Here is a 22,436-nt window from a genome sequence, read left to right on the forward strand (position 1 = left end):
CCCATTTCTTCGAAAGGTGTGACTTCCTAGTACCATCTTTAGAGTCTACCATTTAAAAAATAGTCAGGGCACTGCCACTGGATGTCATTTGCAAATAAAAAGCTTTATACCTACACCGAATGCTCTGTTCAAGGACTACGTAACTTTCCTTTATAGAATTGATAAAGACAAGAGGAGGGCATGCCTTGTACCATTACTGTTCTCTTTTACATGGGTTCTGATGGCCGCCGCATTTCCTAATGGTGAATCTACCTCTCATAGTTACATCAATACCTAGAGGCTCAGACTGAGAGTGTCACCACGCACTCTAGACAGAAAATGTCCCTTTGTGCGTACATGCGACACCAATGAAGGACTATTTCAGCTTTGTCATCCAGCTACGTTGCAAGATATAGGAGGAAAGATTATGAAGACTCTTAGAAAGTTGTACTTGGGTCTCTGAGAAGACTTATGGGTTCTGGGCAAGTGGCACATTGATAGTCTTCAGGGAATGATCCAGAGAGGAATGATGCAAGCCTAGGTATGTATGAATTGGACTTGTGTTGCTTGCTGAAAAGTTAAGAGGCTCTGTCTGATGTCACGGCATCAATAGAACTTTTCTATATGCTCTGATCTAATTAGGATTCAATTTTGCTGTCCTTTATGAAGTGTCAATTGTATGAGAATTAACTTTGCTCCCAATCAGGTAGAATGAGTGACTGCCAATATGTTACATTTTGAGGTGCATGAACAGGTTTTTTAGAAAGGTTTTCATAAATGTTCTTACAAAGATCTTTCTTAGCATTCTCCATGACTTTAGCAAACCACTTTTGGGAATTTTCCCCTGGGCAATTACAAATGCCATGTCTCTTGTTGTTAAGTGTCGTTGCATTGGTTCTAACTCATAGTGATCTTGTATAGGGTGTCCGAGGAGAAGCTGGTAGGTTGAATTGCTGATTTTACAGTGCCCCACCAGGACTCCATGCAATGTCTGCTGTTGTGAAGTGCGGTCGAGTCAGTTCCGACCCCTAGCGACCCTGTATAGGGTTTCTGAGGAGCAGGTGGTGAGCTTGAACTGCCGACCTTGCAGTTCAAACAGCTTAGCAGTCTGGCACATTAACCCACAGCACCACACCAGGATTTCATGCAATGTCTAGGAGTAAAATTAATACTAGCATCCTCTTCTCATGGGTTAACACATTTATTTCTTGTATTTAAATAAAGGAAAATTTGTGCTATAGTCTGTTGAGTGTACTGCATAGGAAGTAAAGTCTCAGAAACCTCAAACGCAATTGAAAACGTTTATCTAGCCATGAAATTGACATATCACAACAAGAGGATATGATTAAATAAATGATAATCATCAAGAATTGGATAAATATCATCTGCCATTATAACATGAAAGCAAGAACCCTAAATATGGAGGAAATAGAATAGAAGACAATACATTTTTTAATATAATTGAATAATATTTGGAATAGAAAAAAATTACATGGATACTTAGATGGAAAATAGGTGCCTTTGATGACATCAGAGCTCAACATCAATGGGGAAAAGTTACAGGGAGTTGCCAGTGACAAACATCTTTTACTGAGAACTATTCCTAAACATTTAACACACTAATTGGCAGGCAGATCAGTGCTGGGGTGGGGAATGTTGATAAAAGCAAGTCTATATAATAAAACCAGGGCCAGTTCTTTGGACCCATGGCATGAGGAGAGAGAGCCAATGGCAGTCCATTAAGGTTCCATTATGGGTCTGGTGTCTTTACAGATAAGGAGAGACTGGTATAGTTCAGCTTGGCATGAAACATGCAACAACTAATGAAGGTATCCTTTTTTGAATCCACAGTGAAACCACGTACTGCCATCTTGTTTTCTTTCCTAATTTTTTAAATGAAAAGAATGAAATTGCTTGAGAATCACTTATGGAAAATATCTTCATGGGAACAGAATACATACATTGTTGGAGAGAGGGCCTCTCTTTCCCAATGTGAAGGCACAGTATATCAATTTTTTTTTTTTTACCAAATGAAATCTTCCAGGATGTCTGGGACTTGCTCTATAAAATCCTAACTAGAAGTTCTATTTGCAAATAATTTCTGATTCATGCAGTTCCCAATCTCTTTTCATTCCGCACCAACAGCTGCAAAAAGTAGTGGGCAGTCGTTTATGTGCAAATTGCTATTTTTCTTTACATGCCATTTTCCTTTTACACGTCCTTTTATGTAACTTCCAATGTCGAGTATGGAAGGCCCAACGTTCATGACCTAAGGATTGTGGATTCAAATGCAAAGCAAGTCTTGGCCTAGAGTAATGGTAAGGGGACAGGGTACTCAATTTTTCCATCTGTCACTTATGAATAATCCTTACAAAATAAAAATGCTCAGCACTCTCTGCTTCTTACACACTTTTCCAGTTTTGACCTGTGTTAATTTGTCCTCTGCTTGAGATACTTACCATATTTGTTTCTACCAACATAGTCCAGTTATTTTGTTCTACTTTGTGTGGCTAAGGTCAGATGACTATAGATCTTATTCTCTTCACAAATGAACGCTCGCTGAGGGGAAATACTGAGGATGACTTCTTTCTCATTTCTTTCACTTCACTGAGTCTTTCTGCAGTATTTGGTTAAATAGTATATCCATAAAAAAGACTCCCCCCTAGCCCACGCCCCAAATTTGTATGAAGCGTCGTAGTTTCCGTAAGGCTGTCATATCAAAATGTCACAAAATGAATGACTTTTAAAGAACAAACATTGCTAGTGCAATAAGCCTGGAGACCAGAAGTCCAAATCATGGTATTGGCCATTTGATTCCTTCACGTGTTTTGATGTCTGTAAGGAGCTCTGATAGCATAGTGGTTACAACTCGGGCTGCGAACCTCAAGGTCGGCAGTTCGAAACTACCAGCTGTTCTACAGGAGAAAGATGAGGCTTTCTGCTCCCATAAAGATTTACAGCCTCAGAAACCCTGTACAGGGTCACTATGAGTTGGGACCAACTCCACGGTACTTAACAACAACAAGAAGAAAGGAGCTGCTTCATGTTTCTCTCCTAGCTTCTACTGACTACTAGCCATCCTTGGCATTTGTTTGCAATGTGTAGATGTATCTTTGCAAACTCTCTCCCTCCTGTGTGTGTGACTCTTGAAGACACCACTCAGAAGGAATTAGGACCCATTCCACTATAATATGGAGCTCTGGCAGTGTAGTGGTTACGAATCGGGCTGTGAACCTCACTATCAGCTGTTCCGCAGGAGAAAGATGAGGCTTCCTACTCCCGAAAAGATTTACAGCTTCAGAAACCCTGTACAGTGTCACTAACGACTCCATGGCACATAACCACCACCAGCAGCACTATAATGTGGAATCCTGGTATGATGCTGTGGGATAGTGCGCTGGACCACAAGATCAGTTTGCACTGCATGGTCAGTGGTTCAAACTCTCCAGCTGCTGTTTGGAAACCTTAGACAGGGTCGCTATCATTTAACAATAACAAAATCTCTGTAGCATGACCTCATTAACTTAACTAATAACAAAAGAAGATCCCTCTCTCCAAATGAGGTCACATACACATACCAGGGCTAGGACATCTACCTAGCTTTTTGGAAGAACCAATTCAACCCATCACCCTAGGTCAATTTCTGTTACGCTGTTGTTCCTTCTAGAAAAGCGCTACACTCTTTGCAGGGAGGAGAGTGGAGATAGTTTTAATTACTTGTATAAGCGGTGCCTCCTATTTAATGGAGTTCAGTAAATATTTGTTCAGAAAATGATGAATGATTGAAACCCTGGGGAGTGTTAGTTCTTAGATACTGCTGGTAGGGAACTTGACTACATTTCAGATAGAGACCCATCTTTCATTGGCAATGAGAACATGCTGAAGGACTTGTCCTGTTACAGACTTCTGTCCTTAACTCTGTTACTCCCAGGAACCCAAATCATCATGAATGGTAGTCATTTCTATTGATCAGTTGTCAGAGGGCAGAAAAGTACAGAGCACATCTGCCAAATTGCAATGATTTTAATGTTGTAACTTTCAACTTTAGTCTTCTGATGGTAGAAAAGGGAGTAGAATGCATCAAATCAACTGATGGGATTATTTCATTAGAACAGAACTGCTCAAAGGAGAGGCTATCCTCTCACTAAGGTGTACATGTGGTCTTAAAATGGTCCACCTGCTGTCCCACCAAGAATGCCTTGCTTGGTCTTTGCATGACTTTGAAATACAGGGGGCATGTGCCGTGATGGTCATTTCAGGCACTTGACCTAGTGAGTCTTCCATGGGACTATAGACTCTGAGGAATGTCCAAATGTTTTTTTGGAGAAACGGCTCCTTAAATAGGATCTATGTTCCAAACGTTCACCAATGTGACAAGTATTACAGCCCTTGGATCTGATAGCTGTAGAACTCGCTACATTTCTACCTAGAGGATAGACCATAGTATCCTTCTAACAACCTTAAAGTGGGGACGGCAAATATTATTATTCCTGTTCAGCAGAGGACTACACCGAGGCAAGGAGACCCCTCAAAGCTATGTGCTCCTCAGGATACCACTGACCTTTGTCCTTCAAGCAAGTGCAGGAGTCACAAACTGTGGCTTGTGCTAGAAGAAAAATACAGGAAGCGATGAGGCCTGAGAAAATTCACTGCCAACACTGACTTTCCCAAGCCTGTGCTGAAGCTGTGTTGAAGAATGGTATCGCTGCTTGTTCCTAGCCGAAGAATTGCCTATCAATTCTTTAATAATGTAAATACAGAATTGCCATGTGACCGAGCAATTCCACTCCTTTGTACCCCAAAGAATTGAAATCACAGACTCAGACATATGTACAGCAATGTTCATTATTCACAATACTCAAAAAATAGAAACAACCCAAGTGTCCATCAGCAAAGGAGATCAACAATATGTGGTCTTGCCATACAATGGAGCACTACTCAGCCATAAAGAGAAGAGGAATTCTGATCCGTGTTATGACCTAGATGAGCTTGGCAAACATTCATTATGTTAAGCGAAAGAAACCAGGCACAAAAGGACAAATACCGTGATTCCACTTCTATTAAATATCAAGAATAGCCAAGTCTATCCAAACAAAAAGGAGATTAGTGGTTACCAGGGGAGAGTAGAGAGGGAAAATCAGGGATTAAAAAAAAAAAATCCTGTATTACTCTTCTCCCTTCAACCCATTTTGCAAATGTATGAAACAATAAAATTGGGCAGAGAGAGTTTACGAACACTAAAGTGGGTAATACTGCAGGGAAAGTAGAAGACTTACTACATATTGAATACTACATAGTGTTTTTATTGTGAGGAGTTCAAGGCTCAAGGTCACAGCCAGAAACCCAGCCTGAGTCTCAGCATCTCCCCTGAGGCAGATCATTTTCAAGAGCTTTCTGGAAAGTGCCTGAACCTCTCAGGACCATTTGGGGATTCCTACTAACTTTTTAAATATTATTATTATTATTATTATTTTATTATACAATCTTTTATTGAGAATTGAGTGATAGTTTACATGGGAGAGCATCAGCTTTACATTCATCCTATCATATTTCATTTCATTGCAAAAATTACAATCCCCTCCATGCATCATCATTCAACAGCATTTGCTCCCATCCCTCTGTTTTGTTGTTGTTGTTTTGGATGCACACCCAAGCACCCAGGAACACCCAACCATTCAAACAACCAAAGGATACACCCTGCATGCCAGGCCCCCAGCCGCCGGCACACAGCTCCCCTCCCTCCCTGAGTCTAGAGTCCCCAGCTGCTCCATCTCTCCACATCATCATCTCTGCTTCCATCTCTGGCATCACTGCTTCTCTGGATAGGGTCCTGCACTCCGTTCTTCTCCCTTGATGGTCCCAGGGTCCTCTGCTCCTGGACTGCAAGGTCAACCACACCCCTCCTTTTGTTACAAAGTATCTTCCTTTACATTTGCAACATTCACAATCACTCCTGATAGCAATTATTCACTACTGAACCACAAGAGTCTTATCCCCATCTCCTTTCAACAGTCTTATCTAGACAGGTTGGAAACAACTCAGTGGAGATTCTACCTTCCCCCGCACTCTCTGAAACTGAGCTCCCTCTTGAAAACTTGTAAGCCAGTCCCTCCATGCCTTCCTCTTCCCCCATTTTGGGTAGCCAATGTCTAAGCTGTCTATCTCTGTCAACCCTGTGTAATGAGGGGATAAGAGTGATACTCACTGTAAAGATTCATTCCCTCTTTTAAGCGACTACATCTGTCAGTATAGGCCAAGTTCATGAATCTGTAATGGATTGCACTTTTTTTTCCTCTTCTTTCTCCCTCTAGTTGAGTTCTGATCATCCAGCCATTGAAGATAGGTCAAATGTGTGCTGTCTGCCAGTATGGGCGTTCTTGTACATGCCTGCTGACATTTTAATCTGCAGTGCCCAATACCAGTGATTCTCAAAAAGTTCATGTAGAAACTGCTTCAGACATTGCAAGGGACTGTTCAGGCTATGTCCAGCATCTTTGTCAGGCTAACCTAGAATCATGAAAGTCTCTGGGTGGTGCAAATGATTTGTACTTGACTCCTAACCCTAAGGTCAGCAGTTCAAACCCACTCAGTGTCACCATGGGCCCAAACGGCCTAGCAACATGCTTGGTAAAGATCACAGCTAGAAAATACAGCGGGACAAAATTCCGACCTGTAGCACATGGGCTGCCACGAGTTTGAACTCCAATGGGGTTGGATGGACCTAGAACCATACACTAAAGGGGGTTCTGGAAAATGTAGATTCCACTTCTCTTTCTGAACTGCAGGGAAGACGTTGGCAAAATTGGTGTTGATGTCCAGTGGAAACAGGCAATCTGCCATGTCCATTGTAATCCTTCCTGGACAACCATTAGCACACTGAGGGTGCCATCCCAATTGGCCTGCATATATATTTTGCAAACTAATTGCAAACCCATTGAACATCGCTGAATTATTTCTCGCCCCTGAAGCTTAAACACAAGATGCACATTATGCATTTGACCTTTATTGTATGAAAGGAAAGCAGAAAGAAATCAAGGAGAAATCTGCTCTGAACACCTGCTTGGTGATCCTACTCTTCCCAGCAAAGGAGTTTCCAGTTATTTTTATTGACATAGTTGTTAGCTCTTCATCCTCTTTTCCAGCCAGGGGCTTGGTGTATTTGTGCTTGAAATTGATTGCTGGGACTGTCCCCATGTAATTTACATAGCAACTTATCATAATTAGTTATCATTTGCAGTTTTCTTAATGTGATTGCATTTTATGCTGAACAATTGATTTTTCTGTATATCTCCATGAAGCAGCTAAATGTGTCATCAAAAAAGAAGAGAGAGAAGGAAGAGCTGCGAGTATTTTTTTGTTTTTATTTTTTAAACATCTTTAGCCTGAGAAATCATAAACTACATTTTCACAGAGGCCATAAATACAGCGTGTTTTGCTTCAACTCATTAAATAAGCCATAGTGGAATGAATAAGAAGAAAATTAAATTGCTGCATTGAAGATATGGTAGTGTAGATAGAAAAAGATGTTTGGGGCAGGGAGATGTTGGCCAGAAAACTGCATGCCCACAAGCAGAATATTTTGTGGGAGGACACATGGGGAGAGACTGATAGATGGTCAAATGGTTTATCACAATTTGTTTCGGGTTTATAGGCTTTCGAGACAATCTGTCTCTTTCACTCAATTAGGTTTAAAACAATTTTTTTTTTTTTTTTACTACTTTTTAAAAATTCCTGCCACCTTGCCATGTCAACCTACTGGGAATGTAAAAACATAGTAGGTGTGATCAGTATGAAAATCTGCTCAGAACACTGTCAACTACTCAAAGAGAACACAAGCATTTATATAGGCTTTCTTAGTATCTATACGGAGGCCTGGTGTAGCTCTGTGGGTTAATGCAGTGGACTAAAAGGTCGGTTTGAACTGCAAAGTGGGCAGTTCAAGCTCACCAGCTGCTCCTCCTTGGAAACTCTATACAGAGTCGCTATGAATGGGGACCGACTCCATGGCACTTAACAACAACGACTACATCAATATCTATACATTAAGGAGTCTTTTACAACTGCCTACTGGAGTCCTGGTTTAGCACCATAGGATAAGCACTAGACTGCTGTCACAAGTCAGTGGTTCAAACCCACCAGTCACTCCTCAGAAACCCTGTGTAGGGTCACTATGAACCAGAACCCACTCGACGATATTTAACAACAACAACATTGGTTCTCCTGGAGTTCAGTGGTCTGTAGGTAAGCACTGGACTGCAAACCACAAGATTGGTGGTTTGAGTACACCAGCTGTTCCATGAGTGAAAGATGAGACTTTCTGCACTAGTAATGATTTATGGCCTTCGAAACCCTCTTGGGGGTCACTATGAGTTGGAACTACTCCATGCAACTTAACAACGTTGGTTCTCATTGGTCATTAAAAAGATGGAACAAACACTCTGGTGGTTATGGTAATTCAGCCTGCTCTCACCTAAGATCAGACTTGCTGACTACGGCAGCTGGCTTCTTTGTTGCCTTTGCCTTCCAGAATATTGTAATGTGTTGCTAAGGCAAGTTAAAAATTAGATGGGAGTCCTTAGGTAGTACAGTTAACATGCTTGACTTCTAACCACAAAGTTGAGCTTTGAGTCCACTCAGATGTATCTTGGAAGAAAGGTCTGGCGATCTCTACATGGAAAAAGTCAGCCATTAAAACCCCATGGAGCACATTTCTTCTCTGACAAACGGGGTCACCAAGAGTCCCAATCAACTGGATAGTTTAAAGATCAGATGATTTCTCAAAAAATTGTCACTGAGTCATTGAAGACTATTAGGAGCATGGTTGTTGTTGTTAAATGCCGTAGAGTCATTTTCTACTCATTGCAACCCTGTATAGGGTTTCCGAGGAGCAACTGGTGAGCTTGAACCACTGACCTTGCAGTCTAGTGCACTGACTCACAGCGCCACGATTTCCCCCATAAATGTTGTTGTTAGTTTCCGTGAACGTGGGAGGCAGAGTAGGATGGCACTCCATCAAAAGCTGTAACCTTTCGGAAGCAGATCACCAGGTCTGTCTTCTGAGGCACCCCTGAGTGAGTTTGAACCACCAACCTTTCTCTAATAGTTGAGCACTTAACTCCTTGCACACCCAAACTCTCATCCCAATAGAAACTGAATTGGGAATTTGCCAAAATATATAAAATGGAAAAAGAAAAAGAAAGGAAATCCAGGCCTCCTCTGTGACTGGGACTTATTTTGTCTGTGGGTGGCCTCAGTTCCCCTCATTCAGATTCTGCAATGCTGCTTTGCCCTGGCTGTGTGGGGGAAGAGCATGTTGGTTCCTTGTACAGAGCTATTATTAGCATTTTCTAATTATGTAAAATGATTTCCTCTGATGACATTTTCAGCAGAAGCCCTTACTTTAGTTTTCTTTCCTTCATAATGCTTTTATGGGCTTATAATCTTGGTAGAATTCTAAGATGCTGAGAAATGCTGAGGTTCCCTTTATGTAACCCAGGTGACTCGAGATTTGACAGCAGTGGTTGACAGGTTTATTTTATCTGTGTGAGAGTGGGAGACTATTTTCAGTGTGTGTGCTGTGTTCCAAAGTAAAAGGACTTTACTAAGTGTTGAATAAATTGTACTTTCCTTTGATTCTAGACCTTGCTGAAATGGTGTAAAAACTCTAGTCTGGGTCATCAAATTCATCTCTCTGCTACTTTGCGGGGTCAATAGTTTCACTCTGTACGGAGCAGGCCTGGGTGGATTGGAATGGAGGGTAGTGTAGATTAAAACTTCCGCATATATAGAGATAGATGTGCATGTGTGTGCTTGCTGTCTGGGAAGATAGCAGTGATGGAAGAGCCAGCCACGGAGAATCTGAAGATAGATGAATCTGGGAGACTATTACCAAGACTGGCATGGATTTTAGCCAGGAACTTTAAGCAACCTTCTTTTTAAGCGTTTGAAATCCATAGGGGTCCATTTCCTATCCCTTTTTCCCCAAGGATGATTTTTCATTTGCAGCCTCCCAGACTGCTTTATTTCTATTCTATGGGCAGGCCTGTGATACACTCAAGGATTCAGAGAAGATAAGAATCTTGTTCCTTTCTTCTAGAAGTAAAGCAAGGAGGGAAAAAGGGAATCGCACCCACCCTGTCACAACCTAAGTAGTCATAAACCTTACTTCTGTAAGATAAGAGGTCAGAAGGGTAACCCTTCCTCCAACAGGCTGTCCAAATAAAAGTGATTACTGAAACAAAAATGCTCCTTTTGTCTTAAAAATGCAACCCTAGAATGGACAGGTTTATGATTCTTAGTTACTAAAGATTTACAGTCGTGGGCTGTTTCTTGCCCCTTTGGTGACAAGGGGAGGAACTGGGATGTGATCAAGAATGACTTCTAAAATGACAAGGATTGCTGTGACGCATCCTCCCAGGACCGCTCCAGCATGCCTTTATTTAGCATCCACTGGGTACAAAGTAGAGGTTGGTGCGCATGGTCTCTGTCTTTCAGGATTTTATGGTTCAATTGGAGAGATCTTAAAATTTGTCAATGCAGCCAAACGAGATTTATACATTAGACAGTTACGAGGTACATTGCTTGGTAGAAGCTATAAATGCTGTGTTTTAAAAAGATGAACACAGTGACGGCTAGAAGAATCAGGCAGGGTTATTTGGAGGATGTCGGGCTTAAGCTTTGATAAGTAGATGTCAGGAGAAGAATATTCTGGAAAAGTGAAATGGCTAAAGTAGAAGCACCGGGTTAAGAATGGAACTGACAAAGTTGATTCCGACTCTTTCCGACCCTGGATAGGGATTCGGAGAAGCAACTGGTGGGTTTGAACTGTGGTTAGCAGTCCTATACCAATCCTACAGTGCCACACCAGGACTCCAGAGAAAGTGAGTATGTTTTAAAAAGTCAAAAATAAGGATTTTTTATGTAGGGTGGATCCATATGATCGTCGGCCTTGAACAGAAGGGTCAAGATTAGATGGCAAGCTATGCATCAAGACAAATAATCTGCAAACAGTATGTGGGGGAATTGGAAAGAAAAGACTCCCGGAGGCCACTGTGGGCTGCGGCTGATATTGAAGGGTGTTTGTTCCGATTTGGGGAGTTATAGATTTCTTGACACCAAGCAATGTGTCTGTAGATTGTGATGCCTCCAATACAGGTTTCTAGTAAAGGTAATTTCGGAAGCAACTTGGTAGCAGATGGGGACGACAGCTGGGACCAGGCTATTGGCAGTAGAGCAGCGGTGTGGTGATATAAAGGGAACTCTATGGAGTGGTTGTTCCGAGTTGCTGATAGTTCATTCAGTCACCAGACTGTTCCTGGCTCGTGCATCAGAGGAAAAGGGACAATGATTTTTTCTCCCACATGATTCAGATTGTTTCTGATGTTGGCTTTTGAAGCCAGAGCTTAGAGCACAGCATTAGTTACGGCAAGGTTGAACTCGTGCAGCATTTGACGGTAAAGTCCTGCGTTTTGCTGGCTGGCTGGGGAAATAGAGAAGAAGAGGAACAATATAAGAAACATTCTGTAACAAATACAATTGACGTAATGATTGGTTAAATTCTGGATGAGAGATATCCCGAGAGAGAGTTGCTGGGAAGATGCTGGCGTGGTGTGTAGGAAGCTGAGGTCTTTGCCTGGTACCCTTTTTTGTCCCTTCCCAGTCATGTATACACTAACTACATCATCTGCCCTGTATAATAGAAGACCGGTACGGTTAATGCATTGAAGTTTGGAGCAGACATACAACAAGCAGGTAGAACAGCCACACAAAAAATGTGTTCTCATTCCTGTTTTTACCTCAAAAATGAGCCACATTCTTTTAGAAACTATCAACTGCTCCAGTGTGTTTTATTCCTGAATCTTGCGTTTGGTGAAGGAGAAGTCTATTTGAAGTCAAGGCTATGGGGCTAGATTGTTCCAGAGAGCTTTGCTTAGTACTAACTTCATAGTTTAAGTTTTTCCAGCTTATCTTGTTTCCCTATCTCTTACAGAAAACTTTATCCCTGCCAGAGGTTTTTCCTCCTGTCGTGATTTTATAGCCTTTTTGGAACAAATAAACAAACATCTGGAATCATGTGGTACATTTAATTAAAAAGTTTGCATTTGGCCAGAAATGGTAAAATCATGAAAAATGGCCTGTCGGTGAGCTCAAGAAGGCCAAATGGTGACTCTGTTGGCTGCAAATGGACTGAAATTGAGTGGGGTGAACACCTGCTTGGTTTAGCCTCTGTCTTCCAGCATCCCATTTCCAGCCATTAATATTTACAGCTCTGGGTCTTTATCCACTCTAATGAAAGAAATATTCGTTGGAGCTGGTTAGGGGAGCGGGCTGTTACTTTGCCAGTAACCCTGGATTTGTTGTGATGTGTGTGCTTTAGAAAGGGTTTGATATATTGGTCTTTCCAGGCTTCTTAATTCCCTTAGGACTCAGAATTCCATCTACTTTGGGTCGCTGCAGGGACCTGTTTCTGTTTCTTCAATCTATCAGCCAGCCGTGTTTTCCATGAGAGCCCATAAGGTGTGGAGTTCTGGAGTAGTCTTACATAGGGACACCGAAGCAGAGGCCAAGCTGGAAGGAAGGGTGCTCAGTGTAGATGGAAGGATTTGGAGGTAGGCTTGGATGATGGAGAGAACCGAGTTCATCACATCACTTGTGAATAGCAACTGCTATATCTTTTAACTCACATATTTCCAAATGTCTAAGAGATTTCTACTAATCACCCCATACCTATACAAGCGAAGACAAGAATGTGTGTGTGATTCTGAAATGCAGTTTCAAGACAGGTTTTCCACACTTCCACTCCTCTACCCACACGTTTCCACCCAACGGCTGCTCCTATATCAATAGAATAAAGTCTAAAGCCACCACGAAAATAAAACCATTCATATAAGTAGTAAAATTCCATGGGTTGTTTAAGACGGTGCTGGAGGGGGGAGGGAGCCTCTGGAAGAAACATAGATTTCTTGTCTAGTTTTTGGCCACAAATCTAGATGGGAGTCTTAGGAAGAGAGGGAAAAAGAAATAACCTTAACACAGGGGTTAGACGTATTTAGGATACTTTCTACTTAGTTTCTAGTCTGCCAGGTGTGTCTAGGAGAAAGTAAAAGGTAAGTTTTGCTAAGGTCTACCACTAAGGTTAAGGAGCTCTGGTAGCGTAGTGGTTACGAATCAGGCTGCGAACCTTAAGGTCAGCGGTTCGAAACTACCAGCCGCTCCGCGGGAGAAAGATGAGACTTTCTACTCCCATAAAGATTTACACCCTCGGAAACCCTGTTCAGAGTCGCTATGGGTCGGAAACGACTTGACGGCCCTTAACAACAACAACAACAACCTCTAAGATTAAGGAGCTCTGGTCACATAGTGGTTACGAATTGGGCTGCAAACCGGAAGGTCAGCAGTTCGAAACTACCAGCTGTTCCACAGGAGAAAGATGAGGCTTTCTGCTCTGGTAAACATTTACAGCCTCAGAAACCCTGTACAGAGTCACTCTGAGTTGGAACCAACTCCACGGCACACAGCCACCCCACCACTAAGATGATCTGACTTTGTAGACTGTAATGTTCTAAGATTTGAGTTGTGGTGTTGGAGGAGAATATTAAAAACACCATGGGCTGCCAAAAGAACAAACCAATCTGTGTTAGAAGTACAACCAGAATGCTCCTTGGAAGCCAGGATGGCCAGACTTAGTGTCTCATACTTCTGGCATATTATCAGAAGGGACCAGTCGCTGGAGAAGGACATCATGTTTGGCAAAGTGGAGGGTCAGAGCAAAAGAGGAAGACCCCCAACGCGATGGAGTGGCAGCAGCAGTGTGTGAGGTTGGCACAGGATCAGACAGCGTTTCCTTCTGTTGTGTGTAGGGTCACTATGAGTTAGTGCAAACTTGATAGCACCTAACAACAACAACAAAATGTTCTACGATATCTCTCAGTGAAGATTTAGTATGAGAATGAAGTTATTCTACGGAAAGATGAGGAGTTTTTCTTGTTACACAGATAGGAGGGGAGTTGACCAGGTGCTGAAAATATAGTGGGCACCATTTAGGTTAGCTCCATAGGAGGGAGGAGCCTCTTGAACTCAGGTGTGGATTGTTAAGGGCGATAAGGGGGGAGGGTAGGGAGGGATCATTTCCTGAAGGCCTTTTTCTAAGGAAGGCATTCCTGAGTCTCTGCAGACTGGATAAAAAAGTGAAATGAGGTCCGCAGCTCTCAGTGATTTCATTATAGGATTTGAAGCTCCACTGAGGAGTTTCTGTATCACCACTAATTCATCCTTCTCGTGAAATGAAACCAGGGTTTCCCCTTGACCTCTCTGCAGTTCTGCAAGCACAGAAAGATACAAGACCTTGTTGGAACAAACTTCAGTGTTGCTACAGGAGTTTGCAGTCTGCAGAGCTTTATGATTCTTATGCATCTGTTTCTTTAAATGCTCTCTACAGAAACATTAGCATGAGACTAAGAGTGTAGCAATTTGGAATTTTCCATTTACAGCTTCCTTAGTCTGTGGGGTCACAGTTCCTTCCTTAGGGATACTAATGCAAAGTCTGTATACAGTCCGGGGCAAATGTTTCTCAATTCAGTGCAAGAGGGGGTTGGAAGCCAGGAACACAATGCAATGTTAATTCCCAAACACAGACTGCCTGGAGGTCCCAATTTAAATCACGACTTCCCCACCCCTGTAAGCAGCCCCTTTCCAAGGGGGCTGGTTATCCTGTGTTGTTAGGACCATCTGTGTAAGAGCAATAAAACAGTCTCCTCCCTTGTGGATTAGCTTTTTATTCCCTTATTTATCTTGCTATACCTCATCAGTTTCTCCCAAATCACGGAGAGTCAAAGCAGATAAGCTGCAGTCCCAGTCTTTGTTTTTGATTAAGAAAGCTCACACAACTATCTTCCCCCACAAATTTTCTTTTCTCAAGAGAGAACTTGCCTTCTCATGTCTAATGTCTTTCTCTCTTCAACCTTTCCCTTAGAGTCTCTCCGAAACTGTTACTTCATACAGTATTCATGTCAAATAGCAAAGGTCCCTATAGTACAAGTTAAGCAAAGCAATGAGTGCTGGAATATCTGGACAATTCTAAAGCACAAGGGGAATTAAGATAACATAACCAACATGTGCTCCAGTTTCTTTTCTTCTTCCAAATCCCTGGAAATGTATTAATTCATTCATCACGTATCTACTGAGCATGTCCTATGTGTCAAACACTTTGTAAGGTACTAGGGATACAAACATGAATAAAGTAGAAAAAAACTTCTGCCTTCAAAGAGTTTATATTCTAGTGAAGGAGAGGATCCATCACTAGGCTAAGTATATTGTGCTGTAGTGCCTGGTAAGCAGTCCCGAAGTACTGCAGTGAAAAGAAATTTTCAGCATCTGAGACCCTATCCAGGGTCCCTATGTGTTGGAACTGACTGGACAGTGCTTTACAACAACAACAAAATATAGAAGAGTCCAGGATAAGTCTTGGACCACAAGGTTGGTTCGAACCATAAGGTCGTGGGTTCAAACTCACCAGCCACTCCTGGAAAACCCTATACAGGGTCCCTATGAGTCAGACCCAACTAGATGGCACTTCAGACCCAACTTTGTTGTTGTTGTTATGTGACAACAACAAACATAGAGGATCCAGGAAGTTATAACAAGAAAATTTTGATTGGTTGACATTTACAAACTCGTGATTTAACAGATACAAGACAATGCCAAGATCCCTTCAACATTCTTTTGCCAAACTTGAAGTTTGAGTCATTTAAGAGCTTAGTCTATGGATATTTTGAGAGCCAGCCTAAATGAGTTCTCCTTCAGAGAGCACACTTTAGATGCAGGGTGAAGAAGAAAGGACAGCATCTAAAGGCTTCCTGAGGTACACTGACTAGCTGACATTTGAACGTTAGCTCAGAATAAGCGGCAAACAACATCAGAAATGGATCTTTGGGTCTTTGGCAGAAGTCTTGCATTAGGTCAAGCATCCCATTCTTTTGACTTGTTTACACAGTACAAAGACAATTGTCATGGATGAGGTAAACTGTCAGTATGAGGCTGATGGAGTCCTGGAATTGAGACAGGCAGGCAGGTGGAAACAGGAACTGGGCCCCACTCCCCAGAGTATGTACCTCATTCAAGGACAGGATCAACATTCAGGGAACTGAGCAACAGACCTCCTCAGCCCCATGTGTTTATCACAGCTAACCACTTATTGGTACAGACTTGCCTCTTGGAAAAAACAAAGCCCCCAAGGTTAAAACTTCCTTCCTTCCACTTCTCTAAACTCCCCACCTGCTTACTTACTACTCCCTCACTATCGTGTTTGAAGTAGCAAATACCAGCCTTACATCCCTCCCTTTGCTCACCTTGTAACACCCCGAGGACCCAAATGCTTTATAGGCAGGGTCTTCCCTATGAACGGGGCTCCATCTCTAGATAAGAAACCGCTGAACCATGTGTTGGCACGATAAAGTCCTTCCTTTGTTATACCCCGCTTGGCATTGACAACTCCTATAACAGAATTACAGCCATGGTTTTTATATACACAATAGAGTACCAAGGAACTCACCACAAGGAGGTTATGTTTGGTGGCAGGTGCAATCAGTCACTGTCACAGGTGGGACTACAGAAGTGAGTAAGGACCATGATTGGCAAACCGACACAACTGCAGATTCAAAGGGTTAGAGGATTGGCTCTGGGGCTTCCGTCACTCGGCAATATGGTAGTTGGGTTGCAACTCATGAAACTATGAATCATAGCCAAAAGATAGAGTGAGACAATACCAGAACCCTACCTTTCGCTTCAGTTATATAACAGTGGTCGGATTGGCTACTTTTGTCCAAGCAAGTTTCTTAGTTCTTTGTGTGAGCAGATTTCTGCATGCTAGTTGCCTTAGTTAGCTAATGCTACTATAACTGAGTTATCTAGTATCTCAGCTGTCTGTAACAAACAGAAATGTATTCTTTCAGTTTATGACGCTAGGAGATCAAGTTCAGAGCACCAGCTCTTTAAAAACATCCTTGTCTCCTTTCAGAATCTGTAGGTGTGGAACTCTTTGGAATTCTCCATGTGTCTTGGCACCTGCACTGTAAAGCTTCTAGATCCAGGGACCTTGGGTCCAAAGGATGCACCCTACTTCCAGCTTTTCTTTCTTGGTGATAGCAGTTCCCCATTCTCTGCTGATTTCTCTCTTGTGAGATAAAAGGTGTAGCTGGCCACAACCCTAGAATCAACCTGACATCAGATCAGGGTCATGATGGGATTAAGGGTGGTATATCACATCGGATCCCAGCCCAGGGATCATTGGGTAACTGCCAAACCTCTGAGACTCACGGCCCAGCCAAGCTGACGCATAATTTAGGGGACACAATTCAGTCTATGACATTTGTCAATCTAAATTCAATCACTCTCTTCCTGAGGCTAAAACTGCCCAGATTTGTCTATGTTGTTGTTGTTAAGTGACATCCAGTTGACTCCAACTCATAGTGACCCTGCATAAGGTCTCTGAGGAACAGCTGGTGAACTTGAACTGCCAACCTTGTGGTTGAAACCGACCTTGTAGTCCAGCACATTAACCTGTAGCGCCACACCAACAAGGAATAGACAATAAAAATACATGAACTGTAACTGTAGAAATTAAAAGCTACAATAACAAATAATCCCAGTGTTACATGGAAGTATTTAATAAAATAGTTGATGAAATAGAACCAAAACCAATATATTTCATCTATAATGCCAACACATGGCAATAAAACTGTTGATCAATCGCTTGCAAATGTAGATACCAAAACGTTCCATGAGATATTAATAATATAATTTAGCAAAGTATTGAAAGAGTATTTCCCCACAATATATAAATGTATATCAAAGTTGAAACCCAAGTATTTAAAGAAAATACAGGAATGCATATTTATGAAATGAAAATAAAAAAGAGCTCTTTAGACAAACACAGGAAATATTTCTAACAGTTGCAATATTGCAGAAAGAACTTCTATGATATGATAACAAAAAGACTACATAAGACCCAATAGAAATACGAACAATGAACATATAGACAATTAATCCCAGAAAACACAAAAAGGATTACTGACCTTATCAAAGGACCTCACTCAACTGTATCATTAATGAGGAATATTCAAGTCATACTAACTATGAGATAATGTGAATTGACTAGCAGATTGGAGAAAATTTAACGTGTACTCTCATATGACTGCTGCTGAAAATGTATATGGCCATTTGAAAGATTAATCTTCAGAGTCTGTTAAATTTAAAACATGCATGTCAACTTTAGTGTGGCTATATCTGTGTAGGTTGGCATTTTTACCTTCTCCTTTTGGACATCATCATCATTATTAAAAACAAAACCTAAAAAAAATCCATAAGGGAAATGAGAAAGAACCCTTCAAACTCCAATTTCAATGAAACCGCTGAATTTTACATTTTATGTTGAAGAGATATGATCCTGTTCAACATAAAATGTAAAGATTGCCCAAACCATCTGTGTTTGGGTAGGGATTTTGTGAAAGACTGGACAAGAACAAACAGAAAATTTGCTGAGAGATATCAAGTTACAGTTCAAATAGCTATTCTGGATCAATTGAATCAAGTCTATGAAGTATAATAATAAAAGAATTGGACCAACTTTGCTTCAAATAACAAAGGATTTAAGCAAATAAGAAACGAATTAAAGAGTGTTTGCTGTGTAGTGAATTACTTCATATGGGCCTTCTACCCCAGACTCTTTCACTAAACAACATTTCGGATGAATGATTATTAACAGGACTAATTGTGATTGTAAAAACTTGAAAATCTAAAAGGGGGTTGGTCGATTTTGCCATCCATCTGGGTCTAAAATGAGCCATCTCAGAAACAGGAAGGGGGATCTCATTACCATCATCCACTTAAGACCAGGAGCAAAGCACGTTCTTTGGACCCTGATCCTTGCTTCCCAAACTTCCTCCACTCAGACACAGAAAGGAGGAGGAGGGGAGTGGCGGCAGAAGGAACAGCCAGAGCTCCAGAGAGACTGGAGACTTCTCAGCTCACAGAGCAAGCAAAGCTGAGTGCCTTTCTGCAAGAGGCTCACTTGTGGAGTGGGGGGCTTCCAGGAACTTAATTAGGGAGCTAGCTTTGCTGACCCATGGAGCTAAACCACAGAACGCCTTTGGATTGAGGCTAATTGTAGCGTGGAGTGCCCTTTGGGTATTTATCAGCAGCCTTAAAAGAGCTTTGCAATACCACTGGAGCAGGGCAGAGGCAAAATATTGAACAATGCAAGAAACATCAAAAGAAGATGGAAGGAATACACAGAGTCAGTGTACCAAGAAGAACTGGTCTATATGCAACCATGTAAGGAGGAAATATATGATCCAAACCAATAGTATTGAAGGAGGAAGTCCAAGATATACTAAAGGCGTTGGAGAAAAACAAGGCTCCAGGAATTTATGGGATGCCAATTGAGATGTTTCAACACATGAATGCAAGACTGCAAGTGCTCATTCGTTTATGCCAAGAAATTTGGAAGACAGCTAGAAGAGATGCATATTTGTGCCCATTCCAAAGGAAGATATGAAATGAAATGAATAATGACTAATATCCTAGGCATTAGTGGAACGTGGACATTATTGAACAACATTATTAATATTACATACAAGCAAAATTTTGCTGAAGTTACTTCAAAAATGGTTGCAGCAATACATCAACAGAGACCTGCTAGAAATTCAAGTTGGATTTAGAAGAGAATGAGGTATATCATTTCTTACACGAGAGAGATCCTGACTGAAAGCAGAGAATACCAAAAAGATGTTTACCTGTATTTTATTGACTATGCAAAGGAATTTAGGTGTGTGGGTCATAACAGTTATGGATAACATTACCAAGAATGGGAATCCCAGAACTCTTAAATGTGGAGCCTGTGCATAGATTAAAAAAAAAAAAGCAGTTGTTTACATAGAACAAGAGGATACTTCATGGTTTAAAATCAGGAGAGGTGTGCAATCAGGATTGTATTCTTTTGTCATATTTACTTAATCTATGTTGTTGTTGTTAAGTGCCTTCGAGTCGGTTCCGACCCATAGCGACCCTGTACAGGGTTTCCGAGGGTGTAAATCCTTACGGGAGTAGAAAGCCTCATCTTTCTCCCGCGGAGCAGCTGGTAGTTTTGAACTGCTGACCTTATGGTTCGCAGCCCAATTCGTAACCATTACGCTACCAGAGCTCCTTAATTAATCTATAGGCAGATCAAATATTCCAAGAAGCTGGACAAGAATGCAACATTGGGATTGTTCTTATTAGGTGCCATTGAATCGGTACTGAACTCATGCACAACAGAATGAAACACTGCGTGATCCTGGGCCAACCTCACAATCGTTGCTACCTTTGAGCCCACTGATGCTGCCACTGTGCCATTCCATCTCATTGGGGGTCTTCCTCTTTTTCTCTGACCCTCCACTTTAGCAAACATGATATTTTTCGCCAGTGACTGGTCCTTCCTGACAATATCAGGATTAGAGGAAGATTTATTAACAGATTACAAAACCGTGCTTGTTGAAAGTGAAGATTTTCAAGAAGCACTTACTTATTAAGATTTAGGATGATAGCCAATAGTATGAATCGTATCACAACATACAGAAAATAAAAATTGTCACAACTGGACCAATAAGCAATATCATGGTAAATGGATAAAATATTGATGCTGTCAAGGATCTCATTTTACCTGGAGCCGCAGTCAACACCCATGGAATCAACAGTCAAGAAATGGAATGATGTAGTGTGTTGGACACATCTAAAGCAAGTGTTAAAAGACAAAAATGTCACTTTGAGGAATAGGGTATGCTTGCTATTTTCAATCACCTTATGTGCACGCAAAAGCTGGGAAATGAGTAAGGGAGACCAAAGAAGAACTGATGAGTTAGAATTAAATTGTTGGCGAAGAATATTGGCTGTACGACGGACTGCCAGAAGATTGCCCAAATCTGTCTTAAAAGAAATACAGTTAGAGTGCTCCTTAGAAGCTAGAATGATGAAACTCTGTGTCACTTTCTTTGGGTATGTTATCTGGAACGACCAGTCCCTCCAAAAGGACATCATGATTGGTAAAGTAGAGGGTCAGCCAAAAGTAGAGGTCCCTCCATGAGATGGATTATTGGCACAGTGGCTGCCTCAATGGCTCAAACTTGGAAGAGACAGAGAATGACACAGGAGTGGGCAGTTCCCAGTCATACAGAGAATTGCTATGAGTCAGCACTGACTCAGTGATTCCTAACAACAGCTTCTCATTAATTCATGTGCATATTCTGAAGATGGTTATCCCTAGGTGCTGAGTCCAATGTTTTGACTGTTAGCAGCTGTGTCAGAGTCTGTATCTCTGTTTGCAGTTCTACAAATACTGTTTAGATCCATTATGTAGTTACCTCCCTATCCCATTGGAAGCCCATAGCTAAAGATCTGGTCTTTATAACCTGATCTAACGGGAGCAGAAGTGAGGCATGTGGCATCAATAGAGGTCCCTTTGGTTATAGATTATAAATGTTACTTAGAGAAATCACAAGATGGCTATTGAGTTTCTAGTAAACTTTGACAACCACCTGAGAGACGCTCCTGTATCACCACATGAAGTGGAAATCAAGAATGGCAAGTGATCCATTGATGGCGATTTCTCGCCCACCGAGAGCAAAATGCAGTCCAATGCCATTTTTGAACATACATACCCCTGGGGGAAAGGAGCTCTGGTAGCGTAGTGATTACGAGTCGGGCTGCCAACCTCAAGATCAGCAGTTCGAAACTACCAGCTGTTCTGCGGGAGAAAGCTGAGGCTTTCTGCTCCTGTAAAGATTTACAGCCTCGGAAACCCTGTACAGGATGGCTATGAGTCAGAACTGACTCCACGGCACTTAACGACAACAAACCCCTGAGGGAAATGAATGCTAATGAAAAATTTATGTAAAAAATGTTGTTGCTTTAGTGCTGTAGAGTTGTTCCAAGTCATAAAGACCCTGTATAGGGGTTTTGAGGACCAGCTGTTGGGTTTGAACCACCAACCTTGTGATTAGCAGTCCAATGTTTATCCTACAGTGCCACACCAGGATTCCTGGAACTTTGTAAATGCAGCTCTGGCAAAGTTCCTTCAGTTTGTGTTATGCTTGGTGTTATAAAATCCTAGGAAGCTGAGACTTTTTCTTTGACTAAATGGAATAGTAATTTTGTTTTGTTATATTATCCACCAAGCATAATGATAATGGGTCACATGCAATTTAGGAAAAAATTAAGCCTAATAAGAAAAATCTCTTATAAATACTAGCAGCATCTCATTGGTATTGTTGTTGGTCTAGCCTTCTATTAACATTTGTTTTTTGCATATGAAATGATCTGTAATATGTTGAGAATGAAGAGAACAGTAAGAATTAAAGCAATCATTCTAATATATACATTGTGCAAATGTCTGCCTGCTTCTTCCCTCAGACAATTACTAGGAGGTG

The 22,436-nt window shown here is 41.5% G+C and overlaps 1 protein-coding gene across 1 annotated transcript in view; it reads left to right on the top strand.

The window, feature by feature from the left end:
* The window catches only part of LOC102834369 (chromosome unknown open reading frame, human C10orf11), a 1,226,642-nt gene that overhangs the window by 840,726 nt on the left and 363,480 nt on the right, over nucleotides 1-22,436 (top strand). The gene's annotated exons all lie outside the window — the stretch shown is intronic.

Source organism: Chrysochloris asiatica, unplaced genomic scaffold (assembly GCF_000296735.1).
Source record: "Chrysochloris asiatica unplaced genomic scaffold, ChrAsi1.0 scaffold00020, whole genome shotgun sequence".
Taxonomy (NCBI): domain Eukaryota; kingdom Metazoa; phylum Chordata; class Mammalia; order Afrosoricida; family Chrysochloridae; genus Chrysochloris; species Chrysochloris asiatica.